This window comes from Anabrus simplex, chromosome 13 (genome assembly GCF_040414725.1).
Source record: "Anabrus simplex isolate iqAnaSimp1 chromosome 13, ASM4041472v1, whole genome shotgun sequence".
In the NCBI taxonomy this organism is placed as follows: Eukaryota; Metazoa; Arthropoda; class Insecta; order Orthoptera; family Tettigoniidae; genus Anabrus; species Anabrus simplex.
The window spans coordinates 91,202,082-91,225,454 of record NC_090277.1 but is presented as its reverse complement, the minus strand read 5'-3'; the positions used below and the strand labels follow the sequence as shown (position 1 = coordinate 91,225,454).

General features: G+C 40.9%; 1 pseudogene; it reads right to left on the bottom strand.

Annotated features, from left to right (window-relative positions):
* Positions 1 to 3,379: 3,379 nt before the first annotated feature.
* LOC137502954 (5S ribosomal RNA) lies at positions 3,380 to 3,499 on the bottom strand (annotated as a pseudogene).
* Between the last annotated feature and the right edge of the window lie 19,874 nt (positions 3,500 to 23,373).

Sequence of the window (23,373 nt, the reverse complement as noted above, 5' to 3'; positions counted from 1 at the left end):
TTTTCCTCCCCTGTTTCCCTATGTCCTTAATTCTACCATCTATTATTATTATTATTATTATGATTATTATTATTATTATTATTATTATTATTATTATTATTATTATTATTATTATTATTATTATTATATCGTATTTGGCACACAGTGGATTAAACACGACTACTCAGTCTCCTGGAAATATTTATTAATTTCGGTCGCAACTTTCCAAATTTGTAGTAAATATTTATGGCTAAATAGTTAACGTGCTGGCCTTTGGTCTCAGGGGTCCCGGGTTCGATTCTCGGCAGGGTTGGAAATTTTAACCATCATTGGCTAATTTCGCAGGCACCGGGGCTGGGTGTATGTTTCGCCGTCATCAACATTTCATCCTCATCACGACGCGCAGGTCGCCTACGGGAGTCGAATCAAAAGACCTGAACTTGGCGAGCCGAACATGACCTTGGACACTCCCGGCATTAAAAGCCATACGCCATTTCATTTTATTTCATTTCATTTTCATCAGAATACTAAAAATGATACTGTAATCCCAGGGTGCCCATAATATCCCTCCTTTTTACACCCCTTGTTCAATTTCACATGCTTTCATCAGTGTAGGCAAAACCGTTAGGACGTTCAGGAAATGTCAATGTAAATATGAAATCGTAATTATAAATGGTATAAATGAGATATATCTGGCGACAGAAAGAAGCGACAACACCTCGATGTTTTTAACAACAACTGACAGAGAGACTTCTCTCTAACACTTTCAATTAAATTGCCAACGTGCATCTTATCCCGTGTTTAAAAGAGTTGTATATTTTTGTACCTGAAGAATCTAGCTTTTTATTGATCATTGGATATTCTCAAGTCCGTTAAACGTTTTCATGAAGGGTAGTTATTAGGCTCCCGGATTTTTATGCAGCAATAGGTTAGAATGCAATCTTACTGAAGCGAGTAACAAGTGTACAAGTCTACCTGCACAACAGTTTTGTTATGAGGTTTGCATAAGCAATAGGAGTACGGCCTATCAGTGCCCGTACAACTTTTGTTAAGCTTGCAACATTAACGAAGAGCTTGTTGGCTGACACTTACTAAAAGCCAAATTAGTTTTTGCATTCTAACCTTTTTCTGCCAAAAAATCCGTGTTCTAGTAATTACGAACTTCTAATTATTTCTCATTTATTTTATCTTTCATAAATATTGTGCGTGTGCGAGAGTGCTGTGTGTCTGTGTGATGTGTAAGTGAAGTACATATTCATACGAACAAAAAGTCCTACCAGGAAGATGTGCTGCGTCAGTAAATCTTATTTGAATATATGTGCAAGTTGAATTAATTTTTAAGAGTTTATATATCCAAAGTTTATCTAACCAAAAGAAAAAACCAAGCCTGTACAGTATTTGCTGCACAATTTTGTATGTTCCTCTTAAGAAGTATTGAAATAAACAGAGAAAAAAAGAATATGTAAAATATTAAAAAAGAAGAAAAATATTATATTTATATAAATATATTGGCTGTGCATTTCATGAATTCTCTAGTTATTGATTGAGGGTGTTGAACTCTTGCCAGGTACAATGTTGTGTGGTAATTTTGAGAGATATTTGACGATTGGTCTAAGGTGTTGTTTCATTCATATTATAAGATCAACATGGTTTGTTACTAAATATTTAATAAGTTATACTTTATTTATTTGAATGTATTCATTCTCTCTCTCTCTCTCTCTCTCTCTCTCTCTCTCTCTCTCTCATAATCTGTGCAAACGTGATCTCGTCTAGAAAGAGGAGGGATTGTGAAATGTAGGAGCAATGAAGTGAGGTTTGTGTCCGAGTGTAAAAGGATCTACAGGAGGCAAATTCGTGATATCTTGCTGCAATGCATAAATCGAAAATCCATCCGTAACCCTTTGTGTGTCTGTGTGTTTCTTTCGTTTTGATTGGTGAGCTATAACTCCAATACTGAGACCCCTTCATTATCCAGTCTGCAATTAATTGTTATGCTTTCTGAATTAGTTAACAGAGTCATTTATAATGTTACCATTCATAAGTAGGTGCTTGATGTGTGTGTTTTGCGTAAATGGGTTTATTATTATTATATTCCATTATGTCCATTCATACAGCGCGTTGGAACTTGTTCATTGACTTGAACTCACTGTGTTGCCTCTTCCGTTCTTCTGGCTACTTTGTTCCAGTCCTGCTTCTGGTTCTCACCAGAAATGTGTGTATTTACTGAGGTCCTGAAGGCTTCGCGAATTTTCAAAACTTCTTCCCTGACGTTAATTTCATTCAGGTCTCCTCTCCCTCCCTCCAGTCAATTTCTTCTCCTGTTTAGGGAATCATCCTGTGAGTCTAAAAGTGTCCAAAAAATTTCAAACGTCTCCTCCATACAATATTTATGAAACTATCTGTATGACTATAGAGGGCTGCAGTGTTCCTTTAGATTCAAATTCCATTTTCTTGTGTGGGGCCAAAAATGTTACTAAAAATTTTACGTTCTTGTTTTACAGTACCTGCATTTTTAGAATGACCTCCTAAAGTTAAAGTTTCTTATGCATATAGAGCTTCCGGTAGGATAACTGTTTTGTAATGTTAAAATTAGTATTACGTGACATTACTCGTGTATTTTTTTCGTTTTGGCCTACTAGGGACCACGGGCTCGTCTTAATTATTAGCTCTAAGGTTTTCTGCATTTTCTTGGCCCAGTATGCTTTCATTTTCTGGCCACTTAGATCTGTGGTTCCTCTAGGTCTGATTTTACTGAGGTGATCCACTTGGTCTTGGAAGCCTCTCCCATACTTGTCACTGAGAGGATTCTGTTGGTGAGCCTACAAGGTTTCAGGTGGCCCACGAGCCCGTAGAAAGTAGGTCGCCTTTTCTTCACACATGTGACTATGTCTTCCTGATGTTCGTAGAGCTCGTTGTTGTGCCTGATCCCGCAGGTGTCATCCTCTCAAGATCTTCCTTTCTTTAAGTTTAGTTTCCTGACTGGGTCCTTTCGAGTCATCAACAGAGTACAGAGGGTCTTACTAGAGAGTTGTAGTGCTTCAGTTTTATGTTCTTGTAGAGGTACTGTTGTTATTGTTATGACAGCCAGTTGAGCTCAAATATACTAGAACTAGTAAAAATAAAATACGAAAAATGCTCGCTCGCTCTCTCTATCTCTCTTTTTTTGCTAGTTGCTTTACGTCGCACCGACACAGAGAGGTCTTATGGCGACGATCGGACAGGGAAGGGCTAGGAGGAAGTGACCGTGGCCTTAAGGTACAGCCCCTGGTGTGAATATGGGAAACCACGGAAAACCATCATCTGGGCTGCCGACAGTGGGGTTCGAACCTACTATCACCTGAATACTGGATACTGGCCGCATTTAAGCAACTGCAGCTATCGATCTCGGTAAAGGGAATTGCGCCAACGGCACGAGGTGTTCCCAAGCGGTCACCCATCCAAGTACTGACCACGCCCAATGTTGCTTAACTGCGGTGATCGGACGAGAACCGGTGCATTCAACATGTGCATAAAGATTGCATGACGTAATATCAGATCCATAATCTAAACAATAAGATGCATCAGTCGAAGCTAACTTATTCTGTGTATCTTCTCCACTTCTAAGTAACTCTTTCAAGCTGCAAGTATTCTCTTGTGTTTGTTATAGACATTCTGTCGCTCGTTGCGTCTTACCCCAGTCGAGAAATCTAAGCAAGAGTTGAGTGTGCCCAGTCCTCGCGTAAAATATCGCTACATCGTTCTCATCTCAGCAAAATGGTTCATTTCTTATCCAATCTCTCCATCAAACACGATATTTATGATTAGCTACTTTCTTCCTTTCCATACGTGGTATCGGCCATAAAACATTCTCATGGAATGTCACACGACATAGGTAAACCAGTACTTAGATTTATTTACCCCGTCTTTTTAGCAACTCGTTTCTTTCCTGGGCTTCTTAATATCTGTCTTGGCGCAGCAAGTTCTAAACAAATTGTCTGTTAGTCCCGTTTTTTGATACGGGGTCGGAGATGAGGTGAGATGAAATTATATAGAATATTTTACGGCCGTGTGCCCCTCCTGACGCAATGAAGATGAAATATTTGATGGTGAATGAAATTGGATAAGGAAGTGGAAGTATCATCACCATGAAAAGTTTTTATTCCCCTCCTGAAGGGGAGGGGTGGGCCACCTAGAAGGAATTGGCTGTGGCCTACAAAGAGTAACTGTTCAAGCATTCGCCTAGAAGTGAAAATGGGGAAGTACAGAAAACCATTCTCAGGACAGCCGATGATTGGGTTCGAATCCACCCGTTTCCCGAACGCAGATTTTGACTCCATAACCGCAGGGTGATCACACGCACCACCACTCTGCTCCAATTATTTTTTAAAAATAAGGAAAATTTAGAAACTATTCCAACAGTAGCAAATGTACCCGTGCTTCGCTACGGTATTGAACATTGTATACGGATTTCTCCGTAAATTACTGTAAAGGCAGTGAGTAAGATTATATTAAATTGCATGTCTCTTAGCATTATCCGAGAAACAAAACAGGGAGAACGCCATACGTCGTTTCCGAATGTAAGATAGGCATTGGAGAGATTTCGAGGATAATGGCAGGCCACATTTCCTGCTGCCGATCAAAATCGAGTTCGGGAGTTTCTGCTATAACGGCACTCTCACTAGGCAACTGCCATTTTCAATAGAGATGGAGAGTTTTCATTTTAAAGACAGGCCCCTTTTCTTAATACCAGTCACAATCGAGTTGAAGAGATCTGATTATACCTAAGTAATAGACAAATGTAACGCTATATAACGTGTCAACAATTGAAGCACGACGATAAGTAATAGGAACCAAGTTGTAAAACTCTCCCAACTGGATGGCGATTGTGCTATCTGTTTGGAAATACGACTTGCCGTTTAGCCACCAATTATACAAAAACACGTATAGTTCACGCCTTTTACAGAAAATCAATACTATAAGAGAAGATGGAAGAAAACTGTTCTGTTTTTCCCATAAACACCCCATTTATTTAGATATTTTTAAATCCTATGCATATCAAAACCTTACCCGAGATGAGTATACTCTTAATATGAACTTTGGTCGAGATGTATCCAGCCGTTTCGCCGTGATGGTGGAAGAAACAGACAGATACGAAAATAAAACCACTGATACGATCTTGCGTTGACCTGAAACTGATTTATATCTGGAAAATTGGTTAATCAAACGACATTACAGACAGCGGACTCTCTACAACTTTATTTATATTGATTATACATTAAATTACTTTCCTTCAACAACTAATCGGAACGCTTCAGCCCACACAACAGTACAGTAGGAAGATGTTTCATACATCACAGGTGTTTCAAAAGAACTGCTCTTGTTTATTATCCTGATCATTTGACTTTACGGTTGTGTGAGAAATATAGGACCTTCGTCCAATGGGATCAAGAATATTGGAACTTTATCTATCAGGACATTAAAAATACCTCTCGCTAGTCATATATTCCCTTAAAGTAATTGGATTATCTACGATGGCATAATATTTCTCCAAAGATAAATTATGAATCTTTTATTTATAATTAAAGAATTGTGTATATTATTTGTTAGAAAATACAGAGTATATTGGAAGATATGCGGTATAAGGTACGTACGGTTTGTTTAAATGTTCGTGCCTTTTGAAGATGGCTATATTATTTAACAAATTCATCGTTAATTTTGAACGTGTTGTGAAGAATATTATTGTGTATGAATGTTCGTGTGAGTGATTTTAAAATCTTTGCAGTTCGATTATTTAATTAATTTTACAACATATTACATGGCAATTTTCAACGCCCTTATGATTTGCTCAAAGTTTATGTATTTCACAATGATTTCTCTTTCGGTACAATTCAAAAAGGTATGAAATGTGGAAGTTTCTTTTTTAATAATTAATTTAAAATTTCCCATAAAAATGACTGTTGGAAGTTATCCAAACGAATTGTATTGTTCTGTGGCTCTAAATATACATATATATTAACGATATTGTACACTGCCCTCTTTTTGTATTAAAAATTAAAACAAAAATATTGTAACATTCCATATTTTTGTAAATCACCAAAAATCATTTGTCCAATAAAAGTGAAAGAAAATAAAGAATTTCAGAGCTGTATTATCTTCATTGTCACCCTAAACATATCCCCTCCCCCTCACTCCATAGTAATTTAACAGAAAATGTATTCCTCTGAAGAATAACAACTCTTATGAATATTCAAAGTAGAAATGGAAATTTAGGAAGGACGGTCTCCGAAATCAAAATATTCATATTAAATAAATTACTAAATATGGTTAGAAACGAATCAGCAAAGCCTGGATGTTTAAGATTTTATAAGTTTGCAAACTTACAAAAGCGAATAACAAGTATACTCTAACCCAGTCAACAATTCTGCTTTGATATTTGCATAAATATTAGGGATCCGAACTATCAGTACCCCTGCAAGTTATGTTACTCTCGCTACATTACGGAAGGACACGCTAGATGACACTTCCTACTGACCAATTTACGAGGGCTACATTTTTTCAACCTCCGATCGGTCGTGAAATTAAAACCAGAGTGAGAATCCGACGAAGCGTTGTGCATGTGTGTTACTCATTGTCTCTATCTAGTATGCCTGTCGACCGCGTCACGTTGCACTCGTGCAGTGAGCATGTAAACATGCCTAAAGCAGTAGTCTCTCCCGCCAAATGTGAAGTGCGTGCTGTCATTAGATTTCTTCATGCTGAGGAGTGCAAATGCAATTTTCCCCAATCGCCTGATCCAATCGCTGAACAAGATCATCGGTTGACACTCGCTTTCTTTCCTGACCGCCTGCATCATGAACTCTGTACATCCTGCTTCAAAGTTCCTGCACCATTGTCGGACTTTTCTCTCACTCATTAAAATTGAACCGTACACATTAAGCATTCGTCGATGAATTTCGGCTGCATTACATCCCTCAGCATTAAGAAATCGAATGACAGCACGCACTTGAAATCAAATCAATCAAAATACTGTATTTTAAAATGAGGTGTCTACCTCTGTGGCAAATGATACTCTTGCACAAAAATATATTGTCCTCAACAACTAAATTTCAAATTAAAAGAAAGGAAGACATTTTTCCTAAAATAGAGTATTATACAATTTACATTAACATTTTTTTCTTTTAAACACACATCTCATCCTTAACAAATGTATATTATTTACAAAATTCTACTCATAATATCTTCTGTAACTTACACACTAAATCAATTCATATACAATATCTGGAATCACTTCAAAAACACTGTACATTGCTCTTTCTTAAGCCATTTTGGTACTTAACGTGCATAACGCCCTGCTGCGTCTTAACCAGAGCCCCATTTGGCACTACCAACTCGCATCCGGGAGGTAGTTGGTTCAAACCCCACTGTCGGCAGTCCTGAAGATGGTCTTCCGTGGTTTCCCACTTTCACACCAGGCAACTGCTGCGACTGTACCTTAATTAAGGCCACGGCCGCTTCCTTCCCATTCCTAGGCCTTTTCTGCCCCATCGTCGCCATAAGACCTATCTGTGTCGGTGCGACGTAAAGCAAATAGCATTTGCCACTGCTTTTCAGAGTTCCTGAAGGGCCTTCACAGCGGTCCCAGGCCCCACTCCCCCACTGTACTTCACCCCTACAGACAGTTCCCTACTTCAGCTGTCCAGTTTCCATAGACAAGAGGATGGAATTAATTTATTCACAAAAATACTTTATTTACAATAATCTCCACAGGTCGAATGCCCTCTACATTGCTCTTCTCTGTTGGTGTTTATTGCTTTCTTGAATATCAGTACAGATTTTGGAAAAGAATCAAACACTTCCCCTGGTAAACTGTTCCACTCCTTCACGCCCTTCCCAACGAATGAAAATTTACCCAATCATTTCTGCTGAAGTCCCGTCTAATTTTATACTTGCTATCAGCACTGCCGATCTGATTATTTTCGAACTGAAGCCCCTCATAGATTTTCCCCCATGCTTCATCTCCTGTATAGGCTTTATATAATCCCTTAAGTCTAGTTTCCTCCCTTCTTTTACTTCACACTTGGCGGGAGACTATTGTCCTAGGCATATTTACGTGCTCAGAACTGACAAGTGTGTGGTGATGCGGTCGACAGATATACTAGAAACACTTCGCAACACATCTGTAAAACGCTTGACCGGATTCTCAGTGTACTTCTAATTTCGCGGCTGATGGGAGCTTGGAAAAAAGTATACCTCCTAGTTTTCATTCTAACTTCTTACTGTTAGAACATCCAGGCTCTAGACAGGACTAACCTAGTCACCGGGGTTCCCTAAAAGGTTAGGATAATTTTTATTAACGTTATTGCTACTAGTTTAACGTCACACTATGACAAACAGAATACCTACCTAGTGGGATCACTCCGCTCTCCTAACATTGTCGTTAGTGAACCCGCTATCGTGTGGCGCTGCAGTCGCAACGAACCAGCTACAAAAACACATGCGCCAAATTGTCGATGAAGTTAATAGCCTGCATGCGTGAAATCATGGTAACAATTTTAACGCCTATCGGGGGAATCTGTTTTGACATTTTCCGAAAGTCTGTATTAATATCTGCGCAGTGCTTTGTATGTACAATAAACTAGTTTTCCATTCTTTCTGGAAAATGTCCTACTTTTTCGTTACGGATTGTCAATCAGTTATTCCGCGGAAAGATAAGCAAGGAAGACAGTATCAAAAGGATAAGGAAAAATAACCACGATGTGAGAGAAGAAGTGATGGCAACAGTGAGCGGTAAGGTTCACGGCCACTCTAGTTCCCTTACCGATGCCCAGAAGCCATTAGTGTCTCTCAAGGTGACTACAGAACCCAATTCATAAGTTAATGCGAGCTAAATGTGTCTTTCCTCAGTCATAACTAGGATTAATTTCCTACAGGGGCAGATTAAGAACACGTAATGGTTAATGGTTTATGTGCTCTGTTTAAAAAGTATTTTTTAAGTATGTCAAGCACAATATTGCTTTCGCTTTTCGTGATGATGATGATGATGATGATTGTTGTTTAAAGGGGCCTAACATCTAGGTCATCGGCCCCTAATGGCACGAAATCAGACGAAATGGTATGATAATTAAAAATCCATAATCCTCCACTGACCAGAATTCGAAAACGTGAAGACAAAGAATGAATGGATGGATCCGACCCGCAAAGCCTCACATTCCCAGGAATTAGCGTTAAACAATTGTATTACTGACCAAGGGACTGCTTCTAAAGCACAATACCTACTCGATGATGCTTGTAGTCGAAACGGGTCCAAAATCCAGGTCATCGGCCCCTCATAAGAGTAATCACTGGTTAATTAGAACCATAGATTTCCTCCTACAGTGGTACTAATCACAGATAATGTAGACACATGGTATGTCACACACAATGGCACTACTCACAGGTAGCACAAACCCATGGCCTTTCGCACATAAGGGTGCAATTCACAAGCAACGCAGACCCATGGTGTTCCTCACATAGTGGAACTAATCACGGGCGCCGGTAGTCCCCGTGGTGTTCCTCACATAATGGGACTAATCAGGGCGCCGGTAGTCCCGTGGTGTTCCTCACATACAGGTACTAATCATAGGCAGTGTTGACCCTACGGTGTATCACACACAATGGCACCACTCAAAGGTAAGTAAAACCCATGGTGTTTCGCACATAAGCAACGCAGATCCATGGTGTTCCTCACATAGTGGAACCAATCACGGACGCGGATAGTGGCGTGGTGTTCCTCACCTAGTCGAACTAATCACAGGTCACGAATACTCATGGTATTGCTCACATAGTGGTAGTAAGCATAGGCAGTGTTGACCCCACGGTGCATCACACATTATGGTAATAACCAGAGGTACACAAACCCATGGTGCTCCTCATATAAAGATACTACTCTCAGACAACGCAGACCCATGATGTTCCTCATGTAGTAGTACTAATCACGGGCAACGTAATCCATGGTGTTTCGCATACAGTTGTACTACCCAGAGGTAACGTAGACTCATTCTGAACACAGTGTAACCGACCGGTGTAACGCACATGATGACACTTACCACAAGCAACGCCCAGACCCGAAGTGTACCTCGCATAATGGCACTGCTCCTCCGTAACGTAACCCACGAATTTCATCGCAAAGTGGTACTAATCACAAGTAGTTTCATGGTTCCAGTGTCGTCTTCCCCTGGTCGCCTCTTTTAGTTGCCTCTTATGACAGGAAGGGGATACCGTGGGTGTTTTCTTCGTCAGCGTACCCACTCACATGGGGTGTTAAGGATTTACGAGAGCCCCTTTAGCCGTCAGTTTTCAGGATTCCTGTAGGGCCCTCACACTTACCGTAGCGATCCCGAGGCACATGGCACTGTACTTCACGCCTAAAAGCCACCCGCTGCTTCAAGTCGTTGCCTGTCTTCTGGGGGTTGGTCTCATAGGAGACTTTAGAACAATGAACAGTAGAATATGATCACACTATTCTGAGTAGTCATATTCCAGATATACATTCTCCCTCCACCAGATATATTACATAACATAGGGTGAGTAGCAATGTATCATCCATCACAGCCATGTCATGTGTTGGACTGCCCTTGATTAATGATGTTCAAAAACAAAAAAGAAGAACAGCCCATTGTAAACTATATGTACTGCAGAGGAAGTATACCATTATAACAGCTGGCTGACTGACTGATTGAAGTTGTTGAGAATGTTAGCTCGTAAAATTTTATGTTGCAGCGCATAATGGACACCAGTCGCTCCAAATGTCAGCTTTAACGTTTCATAGCTACACACAAAATGAGTCTACGATCACTAGAGTCCGGACTTTCATGCATTAATAGGTTAGAATGCAAAGTTATTGAAGCAAGCAGCAAGTATAGTCTACCTTCAAAACAACTATGCTATGGGGATTGCATAAACATTAGGGGTATAGGGGTTCTGATGGGCAATAATTTATGTTACCCTTGCTGCATTATGAAAGAGCGGGTGGCCGACACTGTCTATTAACCAAATTAGTTTGCAATCTAACGTGTTACTGCATAAAAAGCCGGGCTTTAGTGATCACAAAAAAAAAGAAGAAACTTATTTCAACTCTCTATTTGAATTTTATATTAACGATATATTTTAATAATCTAAAAACTTGCTCTCACATCCATCTCTAAATTATTTTCACCAAAAAGTTTCTCAACGTAGACTTATATCCCTCAACAACGGGTACATGGAATGGAAAAAAAAAGACGCTTTTAGTGTTTGGGTAAAACGCATATTTTACCGAGAGTATTTAAAATACGATTATGTTTAATGCCTCAATTGACAGAAAAAAGAGGAGACTACTGTTGCAAAAAGAACTGAAAATCTTAAACTTAGTTTTCATGCAATAGCACTTCAAAGTAAGACAAAATTTGTGCTAAATATGTGACGTCACACGCATACCCTGTTATAAGATGGCACTGTGTTGACTTCCGAGCTTAGCTGGATATCAGCTGTCGTTGTGAAAATGAATAAACTTTATTATCCATATAATATTTGCCCTTGCTTTTTCGAAATAAGTCTACTAACCCGCCAAAACCATGCGGCCATTACAATATAGTGATAGCCTACCGCCAAAATGTTTAAATATCAAAACTTACTCTCACATCAACCTTTAATTTCTTTTCACCAAAAAGGATATTCTTCGCTTAAATTCCTGGTCGATATCAAAAATAACCAGGATACGTATCCTCAAATTTTAAGTAAATATAGAACTCGAAGAGGAGAATCATTTCAAGGATGTATATTATACTGTAGTATACTGTAAGTGTACTACGAGTATTTTTTATTTGCTTTACACCTCACCGACACAGATAGGTCTCATGGCGACGATAGAAATCAAGCGGCCATGGCAATAATTAAGGTACAGCCCCAGCATTTACCTGGTGTAAAATGGGAAACTACGAAAAACCACCTTCAGGGAAGCCGACAGCGGGGTTCGAACCCAATATCTCCCGAATTCAAGATTACAGCTGTGTGACCCAAACTGCGTCACCAACTCGCTTGGTATGGTACGGTATAGTAGAGAACATAACGACTTTTAACACCGTCTATCATCATAACATTGCCTACTTTCCATCTCACAATATTATCGAGATCATTTTGCAGTTGCTAACAATCTTGTAACATTTATTACTCTATACAGAATAACATCATCCGCAAAAAGCCTTACCTATGATTCCACTTCTTTACTCAAATCATTTATATATATATAAAAAACAAAGGTCCAATAATACTGCCTTGAGGAATTCCCTTCTTAATTATTACAGGGTCAGATAAGGCTTCACCTACTATAATTCTATTTTCTAGAAATATAGCCACCCATTCAGTCTAGTCTAATTGCACTCATTTTTTTCCAGTACTCTCCCATGATCTACCCTATAAAATGCTTTAGACAGGTCAATCGCGATACAATGCATTTGACCTCCTGAATCCAAGATATCTGCTATAAATTCCACCTTATGGATACTATATATTTATTGCATTAAACATTGTTTGTATAGGAACGGAACTTGTACTACTAAGATCCTCAGCTACCAGATGCATGCATAAGCCTTTTCCTGTTTTACTAAGAGATGGCACCAGCGAACAGTACGCAGGATATGAATTTGACACATACGTCAGTTTGTTCGTCTGACATTAACCTATCAATACACACAAGTTTAGTCCGCCAAACACCAGCGTCTGTGTTGTATCGTCCAGTGATCCTGTCGACGATTGTGCCAGAAAAAGAATACTTGTGGCACGCATTGCTTTTCTTACTTAATCAAAAGTAAAAGAAAGCTGTGGGAAGTCATCGTTTGCTGGTAGAAAAATATGGTGAACACTCTCCATCGATTAGAACAGGTGAGACGTGGTTGCGATAAATCGCTATGTCTTAGTACATTTTTGTTGTTTTCACGTAAGCAATTGTGCCAGGTGTATGCGTAAGTTTTTGCCGGTTTTTGTAGTAAAGAAAAAAACGTAGTTTTCAAGGGAAATTCATTTTTTGTTTATTCAAAATATTGGCCATCGGCTTCTACAGACTTCGCCAGAAAAATATCACTAGCTGGTGTTCTTCAAACGTGGTATTGTGATGTCTTTTGCACCCCCATTTGATACCAGTCCGCAACACTGCAGCAAATGACGTGTCTTGAGGCACCGCACTACTGAACTGAAAGTTTTGCAACTCTATCTGCCCTGTCTCTGTTAATGAACACAACGGTAATCCCGGCCTTTCCGGGTGACCGAATATATTTGAGGCGTGTCATTTCACCCATGTGCACCATGTCCTTTCTTTTACAGCGTACTGTACATCAATGTTCCGTGATTCCTCTTCGGCCTAAGCAACCACATGTAGTTCTATTACTTGGACACATTTGGTTTCACTTTCTGCTCATGGTTGAGTTATTGTCGCCACTTCTTCGTGGATTTTATCAGCGGCCGAATATTTATGGGAGTGACTGTATATAGTTAATTATTGGAAATGTGGGCGTATCAGGGCCACTATTTTTCCGTTCCCCTGATAATTTCCAAACGTATGAATATTTTTTATTCTTTTTATTGTTATTAGTAAAGCCCGGATTTTCATGCGGTAATAGGTTAGATTGCAAACTAATTTGGTTAGTGGGAAATGCCGACCACCCGCAGTTCCATAATGTAGAAAGAGTAACATAAATTACAGGTGATCTGATGGGTCGTACCCCTAATTTTTATGCAAACCCCATAGCATAACCGTTGTGAAGGTAGACTATAATTGCTTCTCGCTTCAGTAAGTTTGCATTCTAACTTATTACTGCATAAAATACCGGGCTCTAGTTATTAGTAGTATTATACCTACAACATATACCAGAATGAGTGAAGTCCATCAAAGAAAAAATAATTTTGATGAAGTTATTTTCAAGTATTCATTTTTTCATTAATTTTCATTTGAAAATATTGTTTAAACTTAACCAATGAAGCTAGCTTAATAATTACAGTATAGCTTCTCTATGAAATATACATGCATGCAAAATTTCATCTTAATATCTTAAAAACTTTCAAATTTTCAGAGAAACGGCTCTGAAAAGCAAAAGTTACGAGAAACTAACAACAAATCTACCGATAAAGGGCTTGCTTGTGAAACGTGGCTTCACGTTTTTGGTCATAACTCCGAAAGTATTTGAGATATTAACAAAACTTTTCAACTGTTGTAAAGAGAAAACTTTTTAAAAAAATGAAAAATCGCATTATTGGTCGGTCAAATGTGTTAGTCCCATTTAATGGTGTTCTTTGCTACCTCATTTCCAGAATATGTTCATCTACGTATGATATAAATGAGCAAAATTCATATTTTACTTCCGTAGTAATATGACATCTTCTAACACATTTTTATGTACATGTCAAGTTCGGCGGATTTACCGATAAAACGGGCCAAATTACGACCGTAGATCTCATATACTGTATTATGCCACTGCTCCACAACCCATATTGCAATAAGCACTGCTGTGTCATGTTCCAAAAGGGCTGCTCACGCTTGGCTTGCACCGGGTTGTGTTGCAGGCTGCCTGCACTCTGCCAGTTACGGCGCTCAGCTGTGTCCGGCTCGTGACGCTGTGCTGTGTAGCGGGATTGTATCGGAAGGGGTACAGGGATGTTTTGCTGGAGTTCATTAAGGAGCGCGCTTGTTATCTGCTATTAAATATTCTGGTCGAGGAAGGAGGAGAATGTTAATGATGTCCGCCGAGGTTGGTTCATAAGAGCGCAATTTATCTCTCAACGCTAATAATAAGCAGTACAGCATTCAGAGCAACAGCCGGGTAGTATTACTTTTTCTGGATAGTTTAGGAGTGGTGAGCTGAATTAATATACATTACTGAATTGGTAAGCAGAATAAAACATGTATAAGTGCGGCTAGCATCCAGTATTCGGGAGATAGTGAGTTCGGACTCCACCATCGGCAGTCCTGAAGATGGTTTTCCGTGGTTTCCCATTTTCACAGCAGAAAAATGCTGGGACTGTTCCTTAATTAAGGCCACGGCCGCTTCCTTCCCACTCCTATCCCTTTCCTATCCTATCGTCGCCATAAGACCTATCTGTGTCGGTGCGATTTAAAGCAACTTGAAGAAGAGAAACTGGAAACCTCAGAAAACCATCCCCTGGGCTGCCGACAGAGGTGTTCGAACCCACTATCTTCCGAGTGCTGCGTGACTCTAAACGCACGGCCACTTGCTCGGTTGTTCCTGTGTTACAACTCACTACTAGTATTATAACATCTGAATATAACTCCTACCCTTCTGCACTATCAAATAAGCATGTAATATATTACGCAAAACACATAATAAATGGACATATTACTTCCTAAATACAATAATGAAATCATATACACTGACTGACAGAGCAAATGCAACACCAAGAAGGAGTGGTCAGAACTTTATGCCAATTGCAGGGTAGACTGACGTCACTGAGGTATGCTCATGATGTGAAATGCGCCGCTGTGCTGCGCACGTAGCGAACGATAAATGGGACACGGCGTTGGCGAATGGCCCACTTCGTACCGTGATTTCTCAGCCGACAGTCATTGTAGAACGTGTTGTCGTGTGCCACAGGACACGTGTACAGTATAGCTAAGAATGCCAGGCCGCCGTCAACGGAGGCATTTCCAGCAGACAGACGACTTTACGAGGGGTATGGTGATCGGGCTGAGAAGGGCAGGTTGGTCGCTTCGTCAAATCGCAGCCGATACCCATAGGGATGTGTCCACGGTGCAGCGCCTGTGGCGAAGATGGTTGGCGCAGGGAAATGTGGCACGTGCGAGGGGTCCAGGCGCAGCCCAAGTGACGTCAGCACGCGAGGATCGGCGCATCCGCCGCCAAGCGGTGGCAGCCCCGCACGCCACGTCAACCGCCATTCTTCAGCATGTGCAAGACACCCTGGCTGTTCCAATATCGACCAGAACAATTTCCCGTCGATTGGTTGAAGGAGGCCTGCACTTCCGGCGTCCGCTCAAATGACTACCATTGACTCCACAGCATAGACGTGCACGCCTGGCATGGTGCCGGGCTAGAGCGACTTGGATGAGGGAATGGCGGAACGTCGTGTTCTCCGATAAGTCACGCTTCTGTTCTGTCAGTGATAGTCACCGCAGACGAGTGTGGCGTCGGCGTGGAGAAAGGTCAAATCCGGCAGTAACTGTGGAGCGCCCTACCGCTAGACAACGCAGCATCATGGTTCGGGGCGCGATTGCGTATGATTCCACGTCACCTCTAGAGCGTATTCAAGGCACGTTAAATGCCCACCGCTACGTGCAGCATGTGCTGCGGCCGGTGGCACTCCCGTACCTTCAGGGGCTGCCCAATGCTATGTTTCAGCAGGATAATGCCCGCCCACACACTGCTCGCATCTCCCAACAGGCTCTACGAGGTGTACAGATGCTTCCGTGGCCAGCGTACTCTCCGGATCTCTCACCAATCGAACACGTGTGGGATCTCATTGGACGCCGTTTGCAAACTCTGCCCCAGCCTCGTACGGACGACCAACTGTGGCAAATGGTTGCCAAGAATGGAGAACCATCCCTCAGGACACCATCCGCACTCTTATTGACTCTGTACCTCGACGTGTTTCTGCGTGCATCGCCGCTCGCGGTGGTCCTACATCCTACTGAGTCGATGCCGTGCGCATTGTGTAACCTGCATATCGGTTTGAAATAGACATCAATTATTCATCCGTGCCGTCTCTGTTTTTTCCCCAACTTTCATCCCTTTCGAACCACTCCTCCTTGGTGTTGCATTGTCACTGCCAGTCAGTGTACATGTATAAATCAGTAGAAATAACATCGTTTAATAATGAGAATTAATATGAAACATTCAATTAAATTGTTACAGAGCCCGAATCACTCCATTTTAAAGAAAGCTTTCAGATTCAGTACGGCCCAGATGATAATGTATAAGGGTAACTCAGTATCAGGGTACCACAAGAGTAGCACGCAAGTCCTCCGTTAATCATGCTCTACTCTATACGTAAAAGAATAGTCACTGAAAAAGAAAGTAGTTTACCGCTCTAACAAAATGATACGGAAGTATGTATAAAAGATGCCGTGTGGCTTTCATCGTCACGTAACTTCTCAATCCCACTTTTTCCTTGATTTTTTTTCCTAGGCCGGGGATCCACTTTACCTTCAAATATGTTGATGATGCTGTTGTGTCTAATGGTCTGTCCTGTAAATTTGAGTTTCCTTCTTTTCATTTCTTTTAACAGCTTTCCTTAGAACTTCTAAATTTGTTCTACTTTCAGTACAGCTCATTCTTCTCATTTTCCTCCACACCCACATCTCAAGTTGCTTCATGACGAGTATTTTTCTGTTTTCCCACTATCCAAATTTCACTGTAAAATTCTTGAAAATGTCTGAATATATCTGACATGAACGAAAAATGCTAGTATGCACACAGAGAAAAGACCACGGTCTGAACTAATGTGGTACACACATACACAAACTAAACCGTGTGATATGTGTACATTTAATTAATGTTCGCGCCAGTTCCCACCATCGAACGAGGAGGGAATTTGTGGTTTTAATTGTGATCTGGCGACTCTCTAAGTACGCTCAACTCTGTTCCCTTGCTCTAATTAATTACTAATTGGCTAGATCTCCAGGATTTTGTACAGTAAATCTAGGGATAGGTTTCCGTTCAATTAGATGACAAATGGTGGTATGCATGTATGCTAATAGTCTCAAAACATCTTGTATTCTTTTCTTTTTGCATACAAACAGTCAATTATTTTTATTCCTTCATCTTGAATATTACTATAACCCGGATTTTTAAGCAGTAATAGGGTAAAATGCAAACTAATTTGGTTCTTAGGAAATGTCGCCTAGCCCGATTTTCCGTTATGTAGCGAGAGAAACATACATTAGAGGGGTTCCGATGGGCCGAGCCCGTCATTTGTATATAAAACCCGCAAACATGACCGTTGTGCAGAATAGACCATACTTGTTAACCACTTCAGTAGATTTGCATTCTACCTATTACTACATAAAAATCCCAGATTTAATATGACAATAGATATAACAGTCACGTGTTTCACTTACATTGGTCGGACGATCGCAGAGGATTGAGTTTATAAGTTGTAATGTTCAGACCAAAATAGCTTTTATGCAATGGAGGAGATTGCTGTGTCCCAGTCAATTTTGCCTTTGCCTCCGATATACATTTGTAAGGACAGTTGCACAGTATGCCTCTGAAAAGTGGATACCAAACAAAAATTGAAAGAACATCCTGAGCCCTTCGAAATGCGGTATTATCATATGATTACTAACACTTCGCTGAGTGCAACTCGTCTGAGAGATGTTTGTACTTTCAAACTAATCCCTATATCTAAAATAACGTAACATGTTACAGACGTGAAAACTGGTATTTGAAATAATCTTTGAAAATAAAATAACGAAATACGTATTTTTGTTTTCGGAAATTCCACTTAACGGCGGTGTGGGAAAGAAATTAAAAACATTGAATTCTATTTATGAGGGTACTTATATCTCCAAAACTGAAGATGTTACATACGTGAACGTTGGTGTTTGTAATTTCCTTTAGGCATAAATAACATGTATTTTTTCTGGAAATTCCACTTAATAGTGCCATTGGATCAACAAAGCGCAATTAAGTACACCGGTTGAAACCATCTTTCCTATTCGAAGAAAGTATCAAAATCACCACCGAACTTCAACGTGCCAAACCTGCTAAAGATCCGCACAGTGGTAGGACAGACCAGACCTTCACCATATCAGGACGCGTGGTTCACCTTCCTGCACGTTTCTATGAAATTCGCGCGAGCGAAGCCGCGGCTAACAGCTAGTATTATATCTATTGCGCCCGTTTATAGATGTCGGAGAGCAAAAGACACCCCAGGGTTGCTCAGTAAGGACTTGGAATTACTGAGTTAATGGATTATTAATGAGTGTGATTATAGTCTTTAGATAGTCAATTCTGACAGATTGCGCTGTGATATTTAATTATTTTACATTTTAATGTCAATGGAGATAATTAATAGTGCCATTCGTGTACATGGGATTGTGGTCGCATTAATCAAGTCTAATAATAATAATAATAATAATAATAATAATAATAATAATAATAATAATAAGTATGGTAGGCGTACTCCGAAATTCTGACTTCATTTCTGTAAAAATAAATTTATCCTGATATAAATTAATGAAATAATTGGTTCAATATTTTTGAGTGTATTTGTGGATAGTTACCAAGGAATATTTGAATTATGACACAGATTATTTTCTGATTTATAACTCTAACATGTGTCAGTTCGATTCCAGGCGAATCTAGATCTTAATCACACAAAGTCCTAACCACGTGGTAAATTTCAGGTCATCAGTTGTATATCGAAGCTGACTGAATTGGAGAGTGGGAGTATTGATTCATTTGTAGATATTGTAGATAGCTCTTCTATATAATATTTTCCGTCGTTAGATTGTAGAGTTAGTTATAGTTATTAGAGATATTTTATAATGTGTTAAATTTCAGAGATATGTGTTATATAGGCAGATAGGCTGATCAGTGATATTTTTGTGTTGAATTATAATCTACGTTGCTGTCCGTATTTCAGCGTTGCTAAATTTTGTTTTTTAGTGTTATTTATTTCAGTTCATTCGAAATGACCACCTAACGTTAGATATTTAATTATGTAATGAAATAACTGATAAGAATTTAGAACAGATATAACCGGCGTCTCGATTTTTAATGTTTACTATTCTAAAAGCATATTCAGGTAAAATTAAATTTTTGGTAAATTTCAAGGATGTAATTTCAATCAAAATTTTGATTGATGATGATGATGATGATGGTGATGATGATGATGATGATGATGCTTGTTGTTTAGAGGGGCCTAACATCCAAGGTCATCGGCCCCTACGGTACGAAATGAGACGAAATGCGACTACAATTTAAAAGTACAAAATTCATCCACTGACCAGAATTCTAAACGTGATGAGGAATGAATTGATGAATATGAATTTAAAACAATCAGTGGATCTGACGCGAAATGACTTGCATTCCCAGAAACAATATTACTGACCAAGGGACTGCTTCCAGAACCCAGTCCTGAATCGATGATGCTTGTCTAAAGCGGTCAATATCCATGTCAACCGTTCCGCGTAATGGCACTTATCGCTAGTAAAGGAGAACCATGGTATTTCTCAAGTTGCGGTACCAATCAAAGGTAGCATAAACTCACGGTGTTCCAAACATTATGGTACTAATCACAAGTATTGGACGTCGTACAGGTAACGCAGACCTATGCTGTTTCTCACATAATGGCGCCACACAGAGGCAACGCCCAGACCCGTGATGTTGCTCATAAGGGTACGACTCACGGGTGCTGGAAACCCACAGTGAAACACTCTCTGCTGCTACTAATCACAAACCAATTTCGAATTCAATATAGTGGTACTACTCGCAAGTAAAAGCGACCCATGGTGTTCCCCGCGTGATGGTACTAATCAAAAGTAGTTTCATGATTCGAATAAAATCATCCCTTGGTCGCCCCTTTTAGTCACCTCTTACGACAAGCAGAGGATACAGTGGGTGTATTCTTCGTCTGCGTCCCCCTCCGACAGGGCGTAGATAAAGAGAAAAAAGAAGAAAAAATTAGTGTTCCGTCACTTCGAAAAATGAAGTAACGGACGATGAAAGGCAAGGGCCACGAAGGGCGTGAAATAAAAGACTTCCTAGGCCTCGAGTGCTCTAATACCGTCGGGGTCGGAAAAGAACAAGAGTTGACCAAGGGAGGTCGGACAGGATATATGAAACTGAGGAGTCTGGCACAAGTAAGTGGAAGCACTGCCAGGACTCAGCTAGGGGCCCCGTGGTCGCCAACCCACACTCCGAAGTTGAGAGCCCATTGGGCCCCTTTTAGTCGCCTCTTACGATAGGCAGGGGATACCGCGGGTGTATTCTACATGTGCGTCCCCCACCCGCAGGGGGTAATCAAAATTTTATCACAAGACAATTCAGTTCTGTGAAACTTTAAATGTTTTTATATTTCAAATTTTAAATTAATATTTAATGTATTTCCAAATTTGTTCGAGAAATTGTACCTCGACCGCCTCGTTACTCTAGACTTAAATAATTAACTTATTCGAAAATGTATTAATCGAAATTGTAATCATCAATCAATTCCGTTAAAATAATTAGGGCTAATAATTTCCTTGTACCGTCCCATTTGATCAGAATATATGTTACGTAAAGAGCCTTCATAAATTCACATTAACGTAGTTATCAATCTCATAGTCATGGTTAGTCAGGATGGCAAGCAATTTTTATTGCCTATGAATAAATTATGTAAATATTTCAAATGATATCGATATTTTTTCCATTATTTCCGAACCTACTGTTATTATCCTTCCACTTGTATCTACTATAGCCATTGATGTCAAGTCCTTACTGAGCACCCCTGGGGCGTCTTTTGCCCTCCGACATCTATTAAGCGGGCGCAATAAATATACACTGACTGACAGAGCAAATGCAACACCAAGAAGGAGTGGTCAGAACTTTATACCAATTGCAGGGTAGACTGACGTCACTGAGGTATGCTCATGATGTGAAATGCGCCGCTGTGCTGCGCACGTAGCGAACGATAAATGGGACACGGCGTTGGCGAATGACCCACTTCGTACCGTGATTTCTCAGCCGACAGTCATTGTAGAACGTGTTGTTGTGTGCCACAGGACACGTGTATAGCTAAGAATGCCAGGCCGCCGTCAACGGAGGCATTTCCAGCAGACAGACGACTTTACGAGGGGTATGGTGATCGGGCTGAGAAGGGCAGGTTGGTCGCTTCGTCAAATCGCAGCCGATACCCATAGGGATGTGTCCACGGTGCAGCGCCTGTGGCGAAGATGGTTGGCGCAGGGACATGTGGCACGTGCGAGGGGTCCAAGCGCTGCCCGAGTGACGTCAGCACGCGAGGATCGGCGCATCCGCCGCCAAGCGGTGGCAGCCCCACACGCCACGTCAACCGCCATTCTTCAGCATGTGCAAGACACCCTGGCTGTTCAAATATCGACCAGAACAATTTCCCGTCGATTGGTTGAAGGAGGCCTGCACTTCCGGCGTCCGCTCAGAAGACTACCATTGACTCCACAGCATAGACGTGCACGCCTGGCATGGTGCCGGGCTAGAGCGACTTGGATGAGGGAATGGCGGAACGTCGTGTTCTCCGATGAGTCACGCTTCTGTTCTGTCAGTGATAGTCACCGCAGACGAGTGTGGCGTCGGCGTGGAGAAAGGTCAAATCCGGCAGTAACTGTGGAGCGCCCTACCGCTAGACAACGCGGCATCATGGTTTGGGGCGCTATTGCGTAAGATTCCACGTCACCTCTAGTGCGTATTCAAGGCACGTTAAATGCCCACCGCTACGTGCAGCATGTGCTGCGGCCGGTGGCACTCCCGTACCTTCAGGGGCTGCCCAATGCTCTGTTTCAGCAGGATAATGCCCGCCCACACACTGCTCGCATCTCCCAACAGGCTCTACGAGGTGTACAGATGCTTCCGTGGCCAGCGTACTCTCCGGATCTCTCACCAATCGAACACGTGTGGGATCTCATTGGACGCCGTTTGCAAACTCTGCCCCAGCCTCGTACGGACGACCAACTGTGGCAAATAGTTGACAGAGAATGGAGAACCATCCCTCAGGACACCATCCGCACTCTTATTGACTCTGTACCTCGACGTGTTTCTGCGTGCATCGCCGCTCGCGGTGGTCCTACATCCTACTGAGTCGATGCCGTGCGCATTGTGTAACCTGCATATCGGTTTGAAATAAACATCAATTATTCGTCCGTGCCGTCTCTGTTTTTCCCCAACTTTCATCCCTTTCGAACCACTCCTTCTTGGTGTTGCATTTGCTCTGTCAGTCAGTGTATATAATACTAGCTGTTAGCCGCGGCTTAGCTCGCGCGAGTTTCAAGGAACCGTACAGGATGATGAACCATGCGTCCTGATATGGTGAAGGAATGGTCAGTCCTACCACTGTGCGGATCTTTGGCAGGTTTGGTACGTTGAGGGTCGGTGGTGATTTTGATACTTTCTTCGAATAGGAAAGCTGGTTTCAACCGGTGAACTTAATTGCGCTTAGTTGATCCAACGGCACTATTAAGTGGAATTCCCAGAAAAAATACGTGTTCTTTATCCTTTAAGGAGAATACAAACACCAACGTTCACGTCTGTAACGTCTTCAGTTTTTGAGATATAAGTATCCTCATAAATAGAATTCAATGATTTTCATTTCTTTCAAACACCGCCGTTAAGTGGAATTTCCGAAAACAAAAATACGTGTTTCTTTATTTTTTAAATATGATTCCAAATACCAGTTTTCACGTCTGTAACATGTTACGTT